General features: G+C 40.4%; 1 protein-coding gene across 2 annotated transcripts in view; it reads left to right on the forward strand.

Annotated features, from left to right (window-relative positions):
- ZBTB38 (zinc finger and BTB domain containing 38) overlaps positions 1-22,033 on the forward strand; it is a 606,633-nt gene that overhangs the window by 413,298 nt on the left and 171,302 nt on the right. For both annotated transcript variants that reach the window (XM_044071057.1, XM_044071058.1), the window contains one exon: positions 8,593-8,769. The gene's annotated coding sequence lies outside the window, so the exon portion shown is untranslated. The remainder of the gene's footprint in view (positions 1-8,592; positions 8,770-22,033) is intronic.

Below are 22,033 nucleotides of genomic sequence, written 5' to 3' on the forward strand. Positions count from 1 at the left end.
TATCTCATCTTTGTCCACTCTTCCACTCTTTAAAAAACAACTGAAAATCCATCTTAATAAACACTGGCTTTGCTCCTGTACCAATCCTGATTAACCGTTCTTCCTCCTTTCCCTCTACCTCAATATTTCCTTCTCACTATAACACATCCTGACTGATCCCCATGGACATAATATCCTTGTAGATACAACTTATCTCATATATACTATGAAAAAAAAAAAAAAAAAATTTTATGACTATGTATTATTTTAGACTACGGTATGATATTATAAATTGCGTATTGCAATTATTTGTTTTGTTTTGATATGTGAATCTTCTATGTATTTTTTCTGTATTCCCCTTACTTGTTATAACCTTTGGAGCTTTTCTCCCCGGGCCTCCACTGAAAATGGACATATATCCAGCTGGACTAGCCCGGTCAACAAATGTAAAATAAAATAAATAAAATAAAGGATCATTTTATAATACTACCTATTGTGGTGAGTTTGAAGTGGATGGGCCAAACCATGACAGAAAAGTCATGAACTTACTGTAACAGTAGATGCGTGTTTCTTGATTCATCCACTTCAGTATATGCCTCATAATTACCCATCCTTGGCAGATGAAACCTAAAGGGGGTAGTCTTCTGCTTTAGTTGCATAAGTGTCAGTGAATGTGCTTTAGTTTTTACATCGCAGTATGCTTCTGAGTGGTGCACCAGGTGTACAGAAATGGACAGTGTGCGCTGCGTTATAGGTAAAGGAGTGGAGCAGTAGCCTGGGAAAGTTGTCTCTGCTGAGCAGACTTCCATCTAGTCTTGAAGGTTTAAGTGAATGCACAAAGGACCATGAAAATCTATTGTTAAGTACATGTAATTTTTTTTATTGTATACCTTGTTAATTTTTTGATTCTACCAAAGGTTTTGGCTTAACCTGTATGTTTGTATTTTACCAGTGTGTGTTTTCATAAATGCAGTATTTAGTAAGATACAACTTACTGATAATATCCTGAGCAGACATTTGGGTCATTGAATATATTATCCCAGTTTATTTTCATAAATGTCATTTATTAGAACATAGATTCTATTGGTAAAGTTAAAATAGCTAATTTATGATCAAGTTTAATTTTATGCTTATTTTAAAAGTATGTCACATCATGATCATTGTTAACTGCAGAGAGTAAAGCATGGTGAAGAGCAGAAAGATCTTAAGTTTATCGTATCACTGTGATATATAATATAATGCCATCCATAGCTGGATTTTGTACAATTTGTTTCATTTGATTAAAGTTATTAATACTTGAGTATTCAGTGTCTCTGTTGTTAAAAATTACCCATAAGGACTGTGTTTTCTTTGATTTCTTTTTTTTTTTTTACATCCTGTTGATTAGTCAGAAACTCTCATGCTCTGCAAGGGATATACATGATGTATAGTGCATTCCTATAGTGTTGTATCCCATACCACTTGTACTAATTGTTCTATGAACAATTTCTAGTCTTCACTTGTTTTCTTGGTATCTGATTTTCAGAGATGTTTTATATAAACTTGAGATACTGCCCTTATGTTACTGGAAAATCCAACAGTGGATGGAGGTGTACTCTTTATTGGATCTTTAGGCTGTATTTCAACAGTGATGCAGATATCAAACAGTGGAAAGCTAAGTCGCCAATTTTTATTGAAACTTTACCTCTTATTTAGTGTATCTTTTCTTTTTTCTATTTAATTTTAAGAGCTGTTAAACAATACTGTGGTAAATGTACAATGTCCTCTTCACTGATGGTCCTCTGCCTGGAGAGAGACGAGACTTGTTGAGCATAAAGTACACCAGCTGATTTCACAGCTCACTCAAGACTGACCGGCACTAAAAGCATATTCTTAACCACTGGCTGAATTTCTGTAAGACTGGAGTGATGGGAGAATTTCACTAAGCCAGTGTATTTTCCCATGCTTTCTATGATGTTTCTTAATCCCACTGTATCCAGTCCTGTATCAGGCTACTAAGGCTGTGTGTGCTGCAGTATGATAAATTCAGTTATCATCTGCTTCTTGTCTGGTAAAGATTTTGTGTATCTGTAAAATTTGACCACCATAGGCCAGCACTTATCTTTCTTTCTGAGATTTATTTTCCAAGTATGCATATATGTATGTGTATTTATGCAAGTGAATGTAAGTATATGTTAAATTATTCAAAACTGTTGGAGAGCAAAATAGTCAACCATCACATAGCTGAACTAAAAATACTAAGTATGCAGTTTTTGAATTCTGATACTACACACATGCATATCCAAGGAAAACAGCCTTGCTCCTGTGATTTTGGCAAAACAGACACATGCAAAGAATGAAAAAATTGTTTATGTGGGAGCTTCGCCTCCACAACCCCTTACTTATAACTCCATGGTTGCACAACTGCCAAGAAAGGGCAGTTAGCCCAAATAAACAAAAGCCGTTCCTGCACAAAAGTCAATAAGCAGGTATTTGGCCAAATGCAAGTCTTCACTTCAGGGTCGACTACTTGAGTTTTCTCAGAATGCACTGTCACCCCCCACCACCACCACACACACACACACACACACACACACACACACACACACACACCAACTCAACATCACACAATGACGGGGAAAGGGTGTACCATTACAGTGATCTCGCACCACCAACTACTTCAAACAGCCGATCTATGAACCAAATGGTCAACACTACAGCTTTCAACCATGCACTTTTTAATCCTCTTTAAGGAACCCTTGTGTGTGTATATAATATATGTGTATTATACATGTGTGTGTGTGTTCCTTTAGAAATATTGACTGTAAATATTGTCGAACAGGCATTGTCGAAACAGCATTTATCGAAACCGCAGCATGTCAAAGTCACTAAACACTGCAAACAGTAATCATTACACACAGTAGGAGATTTAGAAATTCCAGAGGCATACACTGCATAAAGTGTTATATAAGTGACACTATTGCACTGTTAATGTAGCGCACATTTGTAGGTGTTGCAATAAATTGTGAAATGTGCATTGACTTATGACCGCATATAAAAGCATAACTTCTGGAAACTAGTACCTCTGTTGTAAAAACCAAGAAATCTGCTGAAGAAGCGTAGTGTCAACTACGTGAAAGCGCTAACCCTTGATTAAAGAAGTTTTTCGAAACAGAAAAGAAGATTTCTTGTTTTTTACAACAGAGGTACTAGTTTCCAGTGGTGTCACCTTCTGCATTTTGTTTGCTATTCTCGGATCTTGGTGTGTGGAAGGTGCTGTATATATCAGTTGCAGTTTGGTTTCCTTGAAAAGCATAACTTCCTGACATCAGCCAGAAGTATGTATGTGAGCTTGCAGATCATGGTGGCGGCAGAAACACATTGTGGAATCCCTGGCTGTACTGGGAATATATACGAAACTGCTGTGTCCCAAAAGGGTAAGCTGGTGTTGATTGCTGTTGGTTATAGATGCAACAAAGAGAAACATTTCAATCAGAAGACCTCTCAGACCTGTAAATATAAAATATAAGCTGTATCACAAATGTAGAGGTGGAGCTATCACTAGACCAGTAGCACAAGGGTAGGAATTGTTAAAATTTAGTGCACACTATCATCCAGCCAGTCCTCTGACACTAAAAAATATGTTGTGTGTGCTAGCCTTACATGCAGGGTGGAATTGTTATGGAATTGTCATGGCCAAAATCAGGAAGAGTAACTCCTTTAAAGACGAGTGCTATCTTACACAACTAAACAAGAAACTAAGAGGTCTACTTAAGTCCAGTAAGGCTAGCTACAAGGTCAGGATAGTCTTGCAAGTTATGAGCAGTCACAAGGCCTTTTTCATCTTTGTTCAGAACCTTAATGGTATTGCACATCAGTGTTCTGAATCAGTGGTGAACACTACCACCTTTACCAATCAGGGTGACATAGCAAATCTGGCTGATAAGTTTAAATATTACCCCCCCCCCCAACTCCTCTAGGCGAAATCCCCCCACACACACTTCCCCCAAATATTAGCAGGAACCTTGTGCTGGCAGCACTTGTTAAAGCCAAGAATACCACCTCTGTGGGTCCCAGCAGCATTTCTGCTTGCCTGCAGAACTGTCTAAAAACACAAACTCTCAAGATTACGTGAGGCACTCTTCAACTACAGCCTCCAAACAGGCTACATTCAAGTAAATGGAAGACCGCAACGGTCACTTACCTCCACAAGGGCGGACCATCAACCAACCCAGGGAACTACAGACCCAGTAGTCTAACAACCTAATATGCAAATCCAGGGAATGAATTATCGTGGAAATAATAAACAAGGACATTGGAAACCTAGAGTTACTGGGCCCATCCCAGTTTAAGTTTAAGGAAAGGTTGTGCTTACTTAACCTGGTAGACATCTTTGAGAGGTTCACAGAGGCAATAGATGAGGGTAAAACAGTGCACAGTGTGTATCTTGACCTAGCCAGGGAATCAGTACAATACCCCACTCAGGCATTGTTGACAGGATCTCTGAGCTAGGCATAAATCCCTACTTGCTGAATTGCCGGCTGACTCACAGACAGTAACCAAGAAGTTAAGATCGGTGAGACCACCTCCCCTGAGAGACTGGTCAAAAGTGGAGTACCCCAGGGTCCTTCGCTGGGTCTGCTCTTGTTTGGCATTTACTTCTTGGAAGTCAAGGCTAATGTTTAAGGCTTCTGGCTCACCACGTTTGCAGATGATTGTAAACTGAGAGCTATTGTAGATTCCCCCCAAGACACTGACATCTTGCAAGAGGGTTTAACACAGACAAATGACTGGTGCCAAAGCCATGGCCTAAACCTCATTGCCAAAAAATGCATTATTATACTCTTTAGGAAACTGTCAACATAAGTTAATTACTCCATTATAAACCATCCCTAAGAGTCGACCCAGTAGTAAGGGATCTGGGAGCATATGCAGACAGCGGTCTGGCCTTTGACCAACACAGAGCTAAGATAGTAAGAAAATCATTCTGTGTTGCCTAACTTATAGGTAAGGGTATGGCATCCAGCCCTTATCAGACCTTTCAATGAGTAGAGTGCCCCCTTTGGCATATACTTATCCAGACACTTGCAACAGTTGGGAAGCCCATAAGGGTTTCTCACTTGGAGAATTCAGGGCATGAATAGCCTGTCTTACACTGATTACTTAAGGTTCAGCAGCCTACAGTCTGCTCAGTCTGCTGAGAGAGAATCTTTGCTGAGCTTACAGGGCTTCCTCAGACCCAGCCCTGATGGATCTATTGCACATGTGCAAAATAAACAGCACCAGAAACACTAAATCCAGGGATGTGAACTCTGCTTGTGACATAAACAGAATGTACTGGATAGACAGATATGTGTCCCTGTTCAAAGAAATCGTGACAACTGGGAAATCGAAAATCTACCTCTGGTCTGACACCCGTGTCCTTTATGGACAGTGGCCATCACTAAGAAAGTATTTTCCCAACTAATACCCCCCCCCCCACACACACACACACACAAATTCCATGGCTACCTCCCTATTACAACATGTCCCCTGTATAGACACCCATGATACTCTCAATCCAAATGGGTTTGGGGTGCATGACTAGGCTTGTAAGTGCCTAGAACTTGTTAGCCTACTAACAACATACGAACCTATGATAGTCCTTGCCTTTGCCTTGTTGAAGATGATATGTCCTCCACAAGTCTTGATTCTGCAGTAATGCTACCATCAAGAAGTATGTTATAGACCATGAACAGGATTCACAAAAAGTTGTATGTGAATGATATCACTGAAGAGGTATCTCTTTGTACAATTGATGCCACCGAATACACATATAAAACATGGTATTTTGTACAAAAAAGAGTTACAGATGATGCTGGTAATGTCACTGTTGTTATCTTCACACAGAAGGATATAGTTGATTTAAGCGTTGCACCTGTGCAGATGATGGACAGTACTTTTCTAAGAGCTGTGTGTTTTTCTAACATATATAATATACACCAAAACAATACCACTTGGTTTCTGCTTAATGTTAAAAAAAAAAATTGTATGTGCCTACAGTATACATACATACATACAAATATTTCAAGCACCGGCATTAATGCCCTTCTATCCTGCCAATATACCAAAACAGTTGTTCCTATAATAGGTGTCCAGGCTTTTCTTAAAAAAATATCTAAACTAGTGCTTGTTTTAATGTAATTTGGTAGTCTGTTCCATGAATCATCTGCTCTGTCAGAAAACCAATTCGTACACTTCTCATTCCTGTAAAATCTTCTGCGTAGGTTGTCTGATGATTCTCTACTACTTTTTGATAATCCTAAACATTCTCATGCTTTTGATGTATTTATCAGAGGCAGCTGTCTCTAAATTCCCTATGTATCTGAATAAGGTCTCCTCTTAAACACATATATGAGGTCCTGTAAAATTTCAGATATTTTAGTTTTTCATAATAACTTAAATTTTCACATCCACAGATGTACTCTTTCCAGTTTACTCATGCTTGTTTTATTGTACGGTTTCCATGTTGTTATTCCATACTCAAGTTGGGGTCTAATGTAACTAATAATCAGTGACCTCGTGATTTCTGATTTCCTAAACTTTATAGATCTTTTTATACAATCAATAGTTCTCCTGTTATTAACCAATTGGTTGATATGATTAGAAAAACTCAAAGGTGGATCTGTCCATATACCCAGGTCCTGAAATGAATCTACAGTTTCACTGTATGGTATACTAAATATTCACCTTTCAGTTTATTTCTCCCAAATCTCATATGCTTAACTTTTGATGTACTTATCAACATATTATTCTCCTGTGCCCAAATGGTCAATTTAGTCAAGTTCTTTTGCAGACAAGCTGTAGAACGCCTCAGATGAAAAAGATAGATCTGAAAGATACAGTCTAAACAAGTACAGGCATAGGAATGTGGCATACCCTGACTATAACTTCAAATTTCACTAGTCCAGTTGCTATATGATACTTAGGCAATAACCAACAACGTGGTGTGGTATATTGAAGATTTACCCATGGTTGGTGTGGTATAATCACGAGGGCAAAGCCCGACTGATTAAATAAAGCCAGCGGTGGGTAAATTTCAATATACCACAACCACGGTGTCGGTTATTGCTATTATGCAATGACTTTAAGAAAAAATGTACTTGCTTTTCTTAAATAATGTCTTTGTGTTACGGTACCGTACTGTTCTTCCACAGCTGGTGATATTCTGCTGCCTTGTTTTGATGTACTACGCATGCATGTGGGACTTGCGTTCCCACACATACCTACAGGTATATGTCTGTATGTAGATTTTGGTTATTGGAATGCTGTTTTGCCTTAATGTGCATTATGGTATGAACTGGTGATGCTTATATGTGTGTGTGTGTGTGTGTGTATATATATATATATATATATATATATATATATATATATATATATATATATTGTATTAATAAAAGCTGTTACAGGAGAGTTTAATGTGAATCACATGTGAGGTGCTGTAAAAGTGTGATGTATAACCCAAAATGTTGAGAAAAGCCTGCCTTTCATGGTGAGGGAATTTTATGACCAGGAGTGGATACTCTTGTGTACCTTTGACCAGAAGAAGCTGTAGATAACCAGGATCCAATCAGTGGATGTGTCTGATGAAAACTTAAGAGCCTAACTGTGGATATTAGGAGAGTACTAAAGGCGTGCTAGTGGATATAATTGGAATACTGGGTCCTTGGACTGTAACACATCTATGTTTTCCTTTGACAGACTTTGTAGATGAACTAGATGTGAATTATAAGAAAACAAGTATAATAAGCAGGAACATGCATATTTTTGTTGTTGTTGTTGGAAATTAAGTCTAAACGTTATCTCTTCACTATAAATAAAGAGCACTTGAATTATTTGACCATGTCAAGTATTTATATACTAAAGTATACACATGTTGGACCCTTAACTCTACCACTGACTCTCCCTCATTCTTCTGCAAATGTCCATTTCTTTCATTTGTAGAAGTTGATACTCAATGAGGTGGACCTCATATTATGGTTGGGAAGCAACTTTTTAAGCCACTATCTCTACTTCTTAGCCTTTATCATTAATCTTCCCCAAATGACAATTCTTTCATTCATAGAAGGCAATACCCAAGGAGGTGGACTTCATTTAGTAGCTGGGGAACGATTTTTTTTTTTTTTAATTTTATGCAAGGTGATGTGAGTTCAGATGAAGAAAACTATCCTGATATTCTCCAAGAAGAACACTATGTGTCAGTCAGTTTGAGGCCCATTATGCTCCTATACACGCGGCTAATGAACATTTACATATTCTCCTGTTAATCTTGAAGCACACATATCTGCAAGAACATCACCCACTAGTCTTCACTCAGGATGCCCCGGAGTATAACTTTTTTATGACAGCTGTACTTTTATTACTACAGTAATATTTTTATAGAAAAGTGTTTGTGTTTGTTCTTCTTTATGAAACCTCTTTAGGCTAAGTGAATTTTTCTTCTTTAGTTGCAGGTTGTCTTCAATTTCTGTTGTAGTTAAGCCTTCTGCTGTAGTAGTTAATTCAGTTTCATGTACATTGTATTACTTGCCATTATAAGAAAGCTATGTTGCTCTCTCTTGATCAATGCTAAGATTGTTCTGTTTTCTTTTGCAGCACTGATAGAAAATGTGAATGCTGTGGCCCTTTACATCTGCCGTATTAACCCCTCTTTTTCTAATATTTCTGCACAATGTCGTGTGGTGATCATCATTACTTCAGCTATAAATTTGCAATCCTTTTGTGAGATGAATTTTTGTTCTGCAATATTTCAGTTCCCAGTGTGAGATTGAGGTAAGATAAACATTTTTTTCTATAATACCTGTAATGTAATTTCATCATGATCTGGTATGGGAGGCTTGTCCTTGGTAACTGCAGAACAAATGCCAGCAGATGTTAGGACAGAGTGGCAACTAAAGCTTTCCCATGTTAGTAGGACCCTTGCTGTATCCATAAGGCACTGCAGAGACTTTTCTTTCCAGACCTCACTCAAGAGTTCAGCTCTGAAAAATGGCCCTGGGTTATGGTAATTTCAGTGATTTTTTTTTTTTTTTAAATATGTGCTTAATTTAGTGCTTTGGAACTGTTTCTTCTTCTATTCAGTTCAGCTTTCCACTGTCTTAACTTGCTTAGGTTAAAGTTTTGAAGGTATTTGTTTCCCCTTAATGGCTCCCTTTAGGTATTTCCAGTTGATGTTTTCTAACTGTTTAAATATTAGTCTTTTAACTCCAATTTTAAGAGACTATTTCTCATTTGTGTTTATGTATATATGAACCCCCAAAAAAAGCCGGAGAGGAATTTCTTTTGCTGTTTGTGTTGTTTTTGTTCCCATTTTTATTTAAGCATTTTCCCTTCATGTCATCACTGACTGTATATTTAAGAAGTGCAAGTGTGGGAATAAAGTCTCACTGCAAGACAAGCACCGGACTTGCTTCATTTGTTTTTTAAGTGTATTATGTGCCAGGCCTTCACCCCAAACATGCAGCAGCACAGAAAGAATAAATTAAAATAGTATGTTTGTGTCTTTCGGCGTTTCCCGGTTAGGGGTCGCCACAGTGGAACTCCGGTTCGCTAATGATTGGTAGTTGATTTTTATGTGCCGAGTTACCAGCCCTGATGCACAACCTTCAACGAAGGTATGCCCATTCACACATGTCTCCACGCAGAAGACTCTCTAGCTAAGAATCGAACCGGACAGCATCTTACTGTGAGGCGACAATGCTACCGCAGCACCACCACCGTGGGTTACAATAAATTAAAATAGTATACATATGACAGATAACTTTCTGGTCAGTCCGTCTATTCCTTTTCAAAGCCATATGCTCGCTGTCCCTGTGCAGAGCTTATACCTACTACTTTGTTTGCACAGTCCCTCAGGCTCTCAAGCACAAACATCCTAAGACCAAAAAAAAAAAGAATAAGCCTAGGCCCTCCTTTCCAGGTTCTAAAAATAGGAAAGACATGGACAGAGAAGAGCCAAAAGTAATTTTGCAGTAATATAAAACATGTCTCAGACGCTTACTAAAATCTCTAGAGTTTGATGTGTTTGGCAGATAGGAAGTTGAATCACGTAGTAAGTTCTAGACCATTCTTCTCTTGGTCTCCACATATGCCAGTACCTGAATTTAATTATGACAGGTTTGTTGAAGCCGTTGTTTAGGCTCATACATGTCTGTCTTCAGCGTCTTCTCCATCTACTTCTGTAGTGGGTAGGGGGCTTTTCTAAATGTTTTTTTGCCATTGCATATGTCATCCAGATATTCCTGCCAAGTCCCGTGATCTTAATGCTAGACCCAAGGCTACTGGTGTCAGCCCATATGACATAAGTGGCCAAAGACTTATTGGCATCAGCTGCAGTTTCCAGTGTTAGGATAACAGCCTTCATAGTCTGACTCCATTGTTGGCTAGATCTTCAGCGTTGATGAGCCCAGCATGGCCTTTATTGATGCCAGTGTGACTGCTGGCACCTGTACTGGAGGCTGACATGCTGATTGGCAATTATGTCATCACTGATGCAGGTGTCACTTGCTGTTGAGTATACAGTCATTGCTCACTATGACCCCAATGTTGCAGGTACCCTTGCAGTGGCTTTCCATGATGTTTGTTGCCAGATGATTGTTGACATCAGTCCAACAAACAGATCAGCCATTTTGGATACACATGGATTTCCCACTTGTCTTGCATTATGGCAAAAGGACCGAATGACATTTGCAGTGTTTCTCCATATTAGCTGCCCACATCAGAAGGTTGCAGGGAAGACTACAGGTAAGAGGTATATCGGCTGCCCTGCAGAGTCTCCCACAGTAGACATTGATATTGTGAGGATGCCAGCATCCCATCATCCCCCATCTGATAACCCTACATTTGAAGAAGTCTTAGAGTCACTGTGGCAGAGAAGAGGATGGCCTACAGACTCTATGTTCTCCTTACAGAAACTGACACAAAAGACCTATCAGTCTACTTGATATTCCTCCTGGCTGGTCCCTTTGTTGGTAGACATGTTAGAGGTGGCCACCACTGCAGCATGAAGATTCTCCTGCCCTTCACGATTCAGAGCATGTGGCTAAAGACTTCTTTGTCAGATACTGTTGTTGTAGCAGTAGCCCTTAAAAAGACTCCTCAGAGCATAGCAGTTCATCCCTCTGACAAGGAGATGAGGGATATAAACAGCCTAGAAAGTATGTTTATGCTTCCTCAGAATTTTTCTTTGAGGGCCATTCAATAATATACTGAATGATCTCCAGCAAGACCAGGTTGATGAAATGCACCAACAATGGAACAGTTACCTAACATACCTTTCAAACAAAAGTTGAAGTCCCATTCAGCAACTGTTGCATTGATATTGAACCTTATGATGAAAGTGGCATACATCTGCACTGAAGGCTTGGCTTAAACTGTAAAGTTGATATAACTATAGTCCAGAAGTTCTAGCTTAGACTCACAGCCTTCACCAAGAATATAAAGAAGACCTCTGTGAACCCTTTCAGGGCCCCTGCCTATTTAGACCCTGAAGTAAAAGCACACCTTAATAATATGTAAAAAGAATGCAAAACCTTCTCTATTGCTGGTGTGAAGAGTCAGCCTCCACAATTCTTTTCACGAACACACACACAGTTCACATCATATATGGTTTTGCTGTTCTTTGGCAACATATTTGCCATTCTCTTAGCTAGTATAGAAATAAGCATTTATAATCATGGTTTAAATTGAAATAGGTCTATATGAAGCTGAGTCTGAAGGTCTTTACCCTCTTTGGGTAATATAGTGTTATAGCACTGTGAAATCAATTACAAGGCCCCACCACAGAAAGTTCTTCTGTGAATTCCACTTTGTTTTGTATGGGATAGTCATGAGATTCAGATACCTAACTATTCAGGCTGCACAGATTGCTGCTAGACTAAATGGGGAAAATGGATTTCTGGAAAATGTTTTTTTTTTTCTCTGTCAGATAATTGTAGCTAAAAAAGTAGAACGAGTGAATAACTGTTTTGTTGAATGACTGAGTTTGCCTGTAAGGTATATGTAAAGTAATAGTGGGAGGACCCCACAGAAAATGTGTATGCGCATACAACAAAAAGGGAAAATTAACACAAGGAGGTGCCTTGTGTCGGGGCAGTGCCCTCAAGACTAAAAGTTAAGAGGTGTGAGAGATGTTATGTATTGTTTAATATATGACTGAAAAGAGATAGGAAAAAAAAAAGAAAGTTAAGGTTAAAATTAAGTTTATGAGGCTATAGCATGTTGAGACAGGTGTGTGTGTGTGTTGTTAAATCAAGTTCATGAGCCTATAGCTTGTTGGGACATAGGTGTGTATGTTGTTAAATCAAGTTCATGAGCCCATAGCACGTTGGGACATAGGTATAACTGTTTGAAAGTACCCTCAGAGGGTCCAAAAGAGTGGACAGTTCTGGACACAGTACCTGTCCACCCTGTTATCACAGTCGCAGTCCTGAGCTGTCAATTTTGAGCTTGTGATGGGACAAAAGCAAGGGAGTGCTGTGGGAAAAGACTGATCAAAACCTTTCCTCTATCATTGCACAATAACATAATCCCTACCTTTCCCTCCCTGAATGGTGTGTGAATTGATGTAGTCATTTATTTTTCCTTTTCCTCTGAATTAACAGGATTCAGGATTTACAAGCAAGTCTTAATAGGGAAAATGGGAACAAAGTTAAGCAAGCAGGATCAAATCCCTGTACAGGAACCTCCTGCATATTTTATGAATTGCAATTATGGAAAAGAAAGTTGTAAGTATTTAAATGAGTGGTTACAGCTTACTAAAAATTGCCTTGGTGAAGTATTTCTATTAAACGGAACTTACAATAAGGATAAATTAGTGAAATTAAAGGGTATTTTGGAAGAAAAAAAAAACAAAGTAAGTGGGGAACAAATGGCAGTATTTTATTCTTGGTATACTAAAGCTCTTAAAAGGGAAAAGGAGTCTGCATTAAGGGTATTACAGGATGCTAATAATAAGTTGCTACAACATGTAAAAGAGGTCAAGAAGGCAGTTCATACCAGTAAAAAAGGATTCCTTTATCCTGTCTTGGCAGGTTTGCAAGAAACTGGGAATGGCCAAAACACAGAGACTTCTAATGCAGTTGATAATCCTCCAGTAGCTACTGACCCCCACCCCCATATGTACATGTACAGGTGGCTCCTGTATAGATTCTGCTGTTTCTCAGACACCTGCATGTCAGACAACTGTCCATTGAACACCACATCATTGTAGTACTGTTAACCCAGTTCCCCTGTTCAGCCATCATCTTCAGAATGGGCATCTGCAGTCGAAGAGGTTTCTTCTTCTTTTACGTCTTCCTATCATTTTTAACAAGCTTCTACCTCTCCAGCAGGAGCAGTAGTATTTGACACTCCCGTGACTCATCGCATGCACTCTTATGATAGGGTAGGACAAGAGGCTATTGCCTCTGGAGAGGATCTTTTGGCACTTTTTAGAAAAAAATTGAAGGGGTAATAATAGAGGGCTTGTTCATTGCCTTTGGACCCCTGATGATTTGCATACTATGACTAAACGTTTTCCAAATATTATAGAAAATCCATTAAGGTTTAATGAGGAATTAAAAAGTAATATAATGTTATGACCCTACTTTAACAGATTTAAACCAGCTGCTTTGGGTTGTTACTTCAGATGAACTAAGAAAACAGTTACTAAACAGTTACTTGAGAAGGCTAAAATAACATATTTTGCTCTCACAGGAAAGTGAGCCCCTGTACAAAATCAAATAAATTGGCAGAGAAAAGACTTAGAGTCCGTACTAAGTTCTGCAGATCACTGTACTGAGTATCAGGAAAAACAGAGAAAAATGCTGAGGGCAAGCTGTTAACTTGGCAAATAAGGCAGCTAGAAGCACCAAAGGGATGGAGCAGAGGTAGGGAAAGGGGGAGTGGAATTGCTAGGTGATTTAGTAAGAGTGCTAGTCGAGGGAAACCAGGTGCAGCTGGTTGGCAACAATAAGCTGGTAGTGCCCATCCTGCCTCATTTAATGGATCCTGCTTCAACTGTGGTAAAGCAGAGCATTGGAGAGGAGAATGCCCACACAAGTGAATGCCGAGAGTCCAAGATACCCAGACTGAATGGCAGCCAAATTATAAAAATGCTGCATTTCCTCCACCACCTCCTCAAAAAGGAGTCCGGAATCACTGTACTGACTACGTCAGAGTAGTAAAACAGAAATAAATCTGGATTCTTTCCTGTCGATAGATCAAAAGAGACCCCGTGTTAAGGTACTAATAAAAGAAAATTCCTTTCCTGGTGGACATTTGAGCCACTAGGTCTGTATTAAAAGTTACCTCAGATGTCAAATACCAGTATCAAAACAAAAAGTAAAGGCAGTTAGAGTAACAAATGCTACTGTTACACATCTTGTTTCAGAACCTATACCCATTTCATTAGGACCATTTGAAGAAAGGCATTCTTTTCTTTTGAGTACTAGTGCACCAGTAAATTTGGCAGGGAGAGACCTGTTATGCAAACTTGGTTGTACTATTTACTGTCCACCAGAAGTGGTGTACTTGGATGTTCCAACAGAATCAGAGAGTGAAGTATTAGTAGTCTTAGCAAAAGCTGAGGAACAGCCTTTTAAAGGCATGCAAACAACTAAAAGAAAACTGCTGCAGCAGGTACCTGCTAACTTATAGGCTAAACATGCTAATAAAGTAGGTATATTAAAATCTACAGAACCAGTAAAAATAAAATTGAATCCATCTAAACCTCTTCACAGAGTTCCACAGTATCCACTGAAACCAGAAGGAGAACAGGAAATCAAAACTGTAATTCCGTCTTTGATATAACAAAAATAATAGTGCCAGCAAAAAGCCCTTGTAATGCTCCTATTCTCCCAGTAAAAAAAACAGGAAAGGATACTTATAGGTTTGTGCAAGATTTGAGGGCTGTAAACAATGCAGTGTTACCAACTTTTCCAGCGGTTCCAAATCCACCATCAATACCACCTACAGCAAAATATTTTTCTGTGATAGATGTGTTCAGCATTCTTTTCTATACCTGTCTGCCCTGAAAGTTATTTTCTATTTGCTTTTACTTGTAAGGGACCTCAGTGTACGTGGACACGGTTGCCACAAGGATACACTAAATCTCCTTCATTATTTTCTCAAATTCTAAAAAAACATTTGAAAGGTGTGACACTTCCAGGTGGGTCTGTGTTAGTGCAATATGTAGATGATTTACTAATAGTATCTGATTCTTTTCAGCAGTGTCAACAGGATACCCTACATCTTTTAACTCTCCTTGCAGGAAAAAGGGCACAAGGTATCAAGAGAAAAATTACAGCTATGCTCTTCTTGATCATCTGATATCTCAGGGTAGCAGACAAATGTTGCCATCTCATATTGAGGCAATAGCTAAAGCCCCGCATCCAACTACTCAGGGTCAGCTTAGATCTTCCTTAGGTGTAACAGGATACTGCAGACAGTGGATTTCTGACTCTGCAAAAATTGCTAAACCTTTGACAAATCTTTTAAAACAGGATACACCACAGCCCCTCCCTTGGGATAGTGAAGATGAAAATTCATTTAAAAATTTAAAGCAAGCTTTAGGGTTACCGTATTATGTAAAGGCTTTCATTTTATTTTTGTCATAAGAGAAATGGATTTGCTCAGGGAGTGATTGCACAAAAACATGGGGACAGCTATCATCCATTAGTTTATTATAGTACAGCACTTGATTCTGTTGCAAAGAGAGTTCCACCATGTTTAAAGGCAGTGGGTGCTGCCACCATTCTAGGTGATCTTGTGCAATTAGTGGTGCTTAGGCATGATCTTCCAGTAGCCATTTATCATTCTGTATTATCTCTGTTACTTAAAATGAAAACTCAACCCCTCTCGACTGCACCTCTAATTAAATGTTCATACGTTGTCCTGTTCAATCCTGCATGTTTGTTACCTACTGCTGAGGATGGTGAAGAGCATGATTGTATGTGTGTGGCTAAGTATCTGCTTTCTCCTAGGAATGACTTAAAGGACACTCCTATACCCAATGCTGAACTAGACCTATTTGTGGATGGTTTCTGTGAAAGATTGAAATGAAAATCTGGTCACATGAATATATGTCTGCACCAATAATGATGTCTTGCTTCAACAGAGAATAGAGGGCATAAATTCTGCCTAGGTAGTTGAGTTAGTGTCTCTACAAAGAGCTTGTGAGTTAGCCAGAGGCAAGACTGTTAATACGTTTACTAATACCAGGTATGCCTTTGGCATTGTACATAATTTGTACATCTTTAAAAGCAAGGAAATTTTTTCAACAAAAGGTCAAATTAAAAATTCTTTCTATGTCAATGTTCTCTTATATGCTCTTTTGGGGTCTACATTATGTTGCCGAAACGGCAATACAGCGAATGCTGTTTCAGCGACACGTAAACACCAATCTACCACTTCCGCAAATGGCCAGAACATCGATTTTTTTCCAAGGGGGAAAAAAAAAATCACTTGGCCGCTGCCATGTAATTGCCCTTTTCCCCACTGTAGTGCTATCTCAGAGTTGGTCTATTTAGTTGGGGGGGGGGACTAAGCCCCCCCACTTTGTAATGCTAGGTATGGTGTTTTGTATATGGCTGGACTAACTATTTTTTCCCTTGGAAAAAAAATCGATGTTCTGGCCGTTAGCGGAAGTGGTGGATCGATGCTTACGTGTCGCTGAAACGGCATTCGCTGTATTGCCGTTTTGGCGAGATAATATAGACCCGCTCTTTTATTACCTAAAGAATTAGCAGTAGTTAAATGTAGTCCCCATCAGAAGGTTATAGATACTGTTTCAAAGGGAAATAACTTGACAGATCAAGCTGCTAAGCAAGTTGTAGAAGGACTTTGTGCAGATTTTCATGTGATGTTATTACAAGACTGTATCAGCGTTCTAAGCTGAAGCATCTCAGGGAGAAGTTCAGACATGGCTTAAAGACTGATGCAGTAAATCCACCGATGGGTTATGGCGACATCCAGATGGCCGACTGGTGGCACCTGCCCCTTGCTACCTTACCTGGTAAGGGCATATCATTTACCAGCCCATGCAGGTAAGATAGCTTTATTTAATCAAATTACCAGAAGTTGGTATGTGCCTCATGTTTCCTCTTTGATACTTCATTATGTCAATAATTGTACAGTATGTCTGACATATAATGTTAGCAAAAACTCAAATGTTAAAGCTGCATGCTTACCACCACCTTGGGGACATTTTGTTAATGTGCAGCTGGGCTTTGTCCAGATGCCAAAGGTCCATAATTTACAATTAACATTGGTGGTGGTTTGCATATTCTCTGTGTGGGTGAAAGCTTATCCATGTCACAAAGCATATTCTGTAACATTTGTTAAAAAACTTGTATTTAAAGTTATACCTAGATTTGGTGTACCACCTTCTATCAGTAGTAACCAGGGAAGTCATTTTAACAATTCCCTGACTAGAGAGCTATGCAAGATTTATAATACTAAGTTGAGTCTTCACTGACCCAATCCAGTCATCTGGATTAGTAGAGAGGGTTAATAGGACCCTTAAAATAAAATTTCAAAGGTTTGTGCAAAAACAAACCTTAAACGGCCAGAGGTACTTCTCTTGGCACTGAGTATAAGCGGTACATTAAATACTGCAAGAAAATTGAGCCCATATGAGATATTAATGGGGAAGACCCATGGCCCTTCCAGCTACTCCCCCTGTGTCAAATGAAAAATTAACTCTAACAGATGATGCTATCTTGTCTTCCTGCACAAAACTTATTCATTTCTTGCAGCAGTACCATAAAACTGTACAAAAAGCTCTTCCTCAACCTCCTGACCAGCCCTGTTACCAACTGCTTCCTGGTGATTCAGTTTATGTTAAAATTTTCCAGAAAAAAAATTATTTTAAAGTGGAAAGGCCTTTTCCAGGTGCTGCTAAAAACTTTCATCACCATCCGTTGCGCAGGAGTGCCAACATGGAAACATTCTTCACACTGCAAGAAGACTTACTGTTTGGGGGACCTAGATGAATCATCTTTGTCAGCAAAGGACGAATCATCTACCCCAGTGAAGGATTAAAAGAGAAAATCAGCTCAGACAGTAGGCCATGATAAATCCAGTGACAGCAGGTACTTTTGCTTTGTTTTTATTGCTGTTTCCTTTTATAAACTGGTCAAGAGAAAATAGTATCTGATGGTGCTAATTTTCATTCATTCATGATGGATGGGTCTTGGTTCCATCCTCGGAATGACTCGGACGATATAACAAGCTCTTGACAGCCAAAAACTCTCGAACTAAGGTTACCCACAGTGCCCCTCTCCTCATCTCTTCAGATCTCGTTTGCCACATAGAGTTTCAAGATGCGTCAGGCCAGCTCTCAAGCTAAGTGTTTTGTTTTTCTCAATATTTGTAAATTTACCTTTATAATCTTTCCTATTTTTTAATTGTTTATAGCTACTGATAGTTCCCTTCCTGTGTGAGTGAATGTTTTCCTTCCTTTTTACCTTCTTGGTCTTTCTTTGTACCATCATTGGTACAGGCCCCTCCCTTCCCCTTACCTTTTGGTAATTTGCATACCATTATTGGTATTCTCCTTTTCCCTTTACCCTTTGGGTATACTTTCTACTTACCATTGTGGGTAAATCAAAAAAAAAATCCTTCCCTTTTCTATGTGCATGTGTGTATATAGCTAGTTGTGTCAGGATATTTCTTCTTCTTTAACTACTGTTTAATTACTGTCAGTTTAACTGTTGTTAACTGGATTTTTCATAATGGCTGACAAGAAGGGCACTACTGGTTTTAAACAGTGTAATAAATGTGTCAGGAAAATGCCAAACTCTGATGGGCATCTCTCCTGTGTCTATTGACTAGGAGTACCACATTTGATGATTCAACCTCCATGCAAGCTCTGTAAGGGCTTTAGTGCCTGCACCTTAGCTGAACGCAAGAACAAATTAATCTTAAAGAGTCTCTTAAAAACCCCTTTCTCGGAGGCTTTATCTGAGGCGGAGGTCTCAGCCCTTCCTAAGAAAGATAAACAGAGGAGCCATTCAGTACCATCGTTTCCTCAGTCCCAGTATAAAGAAACACTAAGGCCCAGGTTCATACTGAACTGAAACATATCAAAATGACTTTGACAACTGTCTTGGCATTGGAGTCTAAAACTCCATCCACGGTGCTGTCTTTGATTGCAAAACCGACAACCACTACTGTTCCCAAGGTACCAATCCCTTCCATGGTACCACAGACACTCTCTGCACCAACAATAGCCTCTCCCTTAAAACTGGTCACTTCCCTCCCATCATCACAACCTTCTGGTCATCTGACCATGGTGCCGGAGGTCAAGACACTGGCCAGGACCTGATATTCCCCGTCAATTGAACCCTTTTTTGGACAGCAGCTAAGTCCTTTCCTTGACTGGTATGAATCTCCATCAGGGATGTCAACCCATTCCACCAGGAGCCTTTCGGAGCTTGATGTAGTAAGACGTGTGGATCAACTCCTAGTGGCCAGAGGCATTCCAGTTCCATTTAGGACTTCCCTCCTACCCAGAGCCGAGGGTTTTTCTCCACTGACTCCAACCTATGTTCCTCCTTCAACCTCCCCGCAGGTCCTGCAGTCTTCAATGCAGACACCTATCCCGGTGACAGCTTCTTCGGTTCCACTGGTAGATCTTACTGTGGTTCCGGAACCTATCCTGTGGACTTAGGCTCAGTCGGAGCTGACCCACCCTTTAGACCGTGACTGGTCTTTCGGCACTGTGGCCCCTAGTACTGCACCATTTTTTTTTCTACAGTGCCATCTATGGTTCTGGTTGCTTTGGCAGCTCCAAGTCCTCTCGCGGCTCCTCTGGAGGCAGGCTTATCAGAGCGGGGTGTGACCATGGTTCCGAGGTTGTCTTTCTCGGTTCCGGGCTCCCATCCGTTTTCAGGCAGGCCTACTTTCCAGGTCATGGAGAGGGCACTTGCCTCGGCAGGCTCGTAGTTGGCCCCTTTGGCACCAGAATGTCACATATACATGTCCTCTGGTTCACAGCTGACACAGTCCACTGCACTAGAACATCAGACATGGGAGCAGCAAGATACCCTACTGCAGGGCATGCTTTCTTCAGGGTCCTCTTCAGACATTACTTCTGAAGAGCCATCCCATAAGAGATCATGCAAGCACATGGATTCCCCTGAGGAATCTCTCATAGAAGATGCAGATTATGATGAGGGGGAAGGGTCCCCACAGTTGCCGCATGAGGATGTCTCCTTTGGAGACATACTGGAGATCCTAAAACAGAGTGGTGACTGGAAGCCCACCAACCCTTCCTCTGAGGAATTTGTATTCTTGCAGGCTTTCCCTGTTCAACCCTCTACTTCCTTGGTGACCCTGCTTGCAGTTGAGTTGGTCAAGCTCATCATGCAGCGCACCTGCAAGGCCTCTGAAACCATTGAGCCAATCCCCTAGAGACCGGACAAAGTAGTCTCTCCTCCAGAGGATCAGCCCCATTGTTCCAAAGGCATGGTAGTAGATGCTATGGTGGTAGCGGTGGCCACAAGAAAAAAACTCGCAGAGGAGAGTCCTGCTGTCTATCCTCCAAACAGGCAGTCTCAGACGGACCGACTAGGGAAGCGGATTTATGCTTCAACGACCTGTGCCATATGGTTGTTGAACTATTTGGCACATTTTGCATGTCTTCAGAGAGACCTGATCATGGAACTCTCAGGAACGTTAGCAGGAGCAGTGTCTGATGAGGTACATGACAAAGTTGCTTCACAGCTTGCCACCCTGGAATCCATATCTAATTCATCCATGTGGTTGATTGCACATACAACCGAAGGGGCGGCCAAAGCAGTGGGTGCAGGCATTGTCATGAGACATCACACCTGGATACACTTGTGCGACTTTGCGGACCCTTTCAAGTCATCGTTCATCAGTGCTCCCATTGACACTTCCTCTTTCTTCGGTCCAAAAGTTAAAGGCATGCTAGCCAGGTGTGAGAAGGATGGCAAAACCCTATCTACTGTGGGTGTACATTTTTCCACTCCTCAATAGTCATACACTAGGAGTCAGAGGAGTGGAAATATCTGGTTCAGAAAATCCTAAAGACCTTTCCATGGCACACATGGTGAGTCCCCCCCCCCCCCCCGGGGCAGAGGGAGGATCTCATCAGGAAGAGCCCCCCCCCCCCCCGAGGCAGAGGGGGACCGCAGAACCAGGGATCCAAAGATTCCTTTTCTGGACAACCCTGCCAGTGCTGCTGAAGAGCGGCCTGATTGCTTGCCTCTGAAAGCAGTCAGGGGACAATTCTCTCTGACACACTTAGCCTGGCAATCCATAACCACAGATTCTTGGGTGCAGATGATAATTACCAGAGGTTATCACATTCTCTTCGATCTTTACCTGAACCAGCAAAGGCAAATCCCCAATGTTTCACCCAGTCAGAGAGACACAGCAGTACAAGAAATTTGAAAGATGGTCCAAAAAAGGGTCATCCAGCCAATCCCACCAGACCAGATAGAATCCGGGTTTTACTCGAGGTTCTTTTTAGTGCCAAAAAAGCCAGGGGACTAAAAGCCAGTTTTGGACCTCAGCATCCTAAACAAGTTAGTCAGACAGACCAAATTCTGTATGGTCTTGGTTAAGTCTATACTACCATTTCTGGAAAAAGATGACTGGATGTGCTTGATAGATCTCCAGGATGCATATTACCATATAAAACGGACAAACACTCCAGAAGATATCTCCGCTTCCGGCTGGGAGCCAGTCACTTCCAATTTCGAGCACTGCCCTTTGGTCTCTCCACAGCCCCCAGAGTGTTCACCAAATGTATGGCAGTAGTAACAGCTCACTTGAGAGCAAAGATTCTGGATGTTTCCATATCTAGAAGATTGGCTCCTTACTGCCCCCACCAAGCATCTACTTCTTCTCGCCTTGCATTACACTCTACAGCTAGCATGACTCTTAGGGATCTCAGTAAATGAAGAGAAGTCAAAACTAGTACCTACTCAAAGCCTAGAATTCATAGGAGCAACTTTCAACACAAGGTCTTGCCTGTTCACCCTTCCTTTTCACAGGCTCCAGAGACTAAGACGTCAACTCCAAGTAG

This window comes from Protopterus annectens, chromosome 5.part0, assembly GCF_019279795.1.
Source record: "Protopterus annectens isolate FY-2018-M chromosome 5.part0, PAN1.0, whole genome shotgun sequence".
Lineage (NCBI taxonomy): Eukaryota > Metazoa > Chordata > Ceratodontiformes > Protopteridae > Protopterus > Protopterus annectens.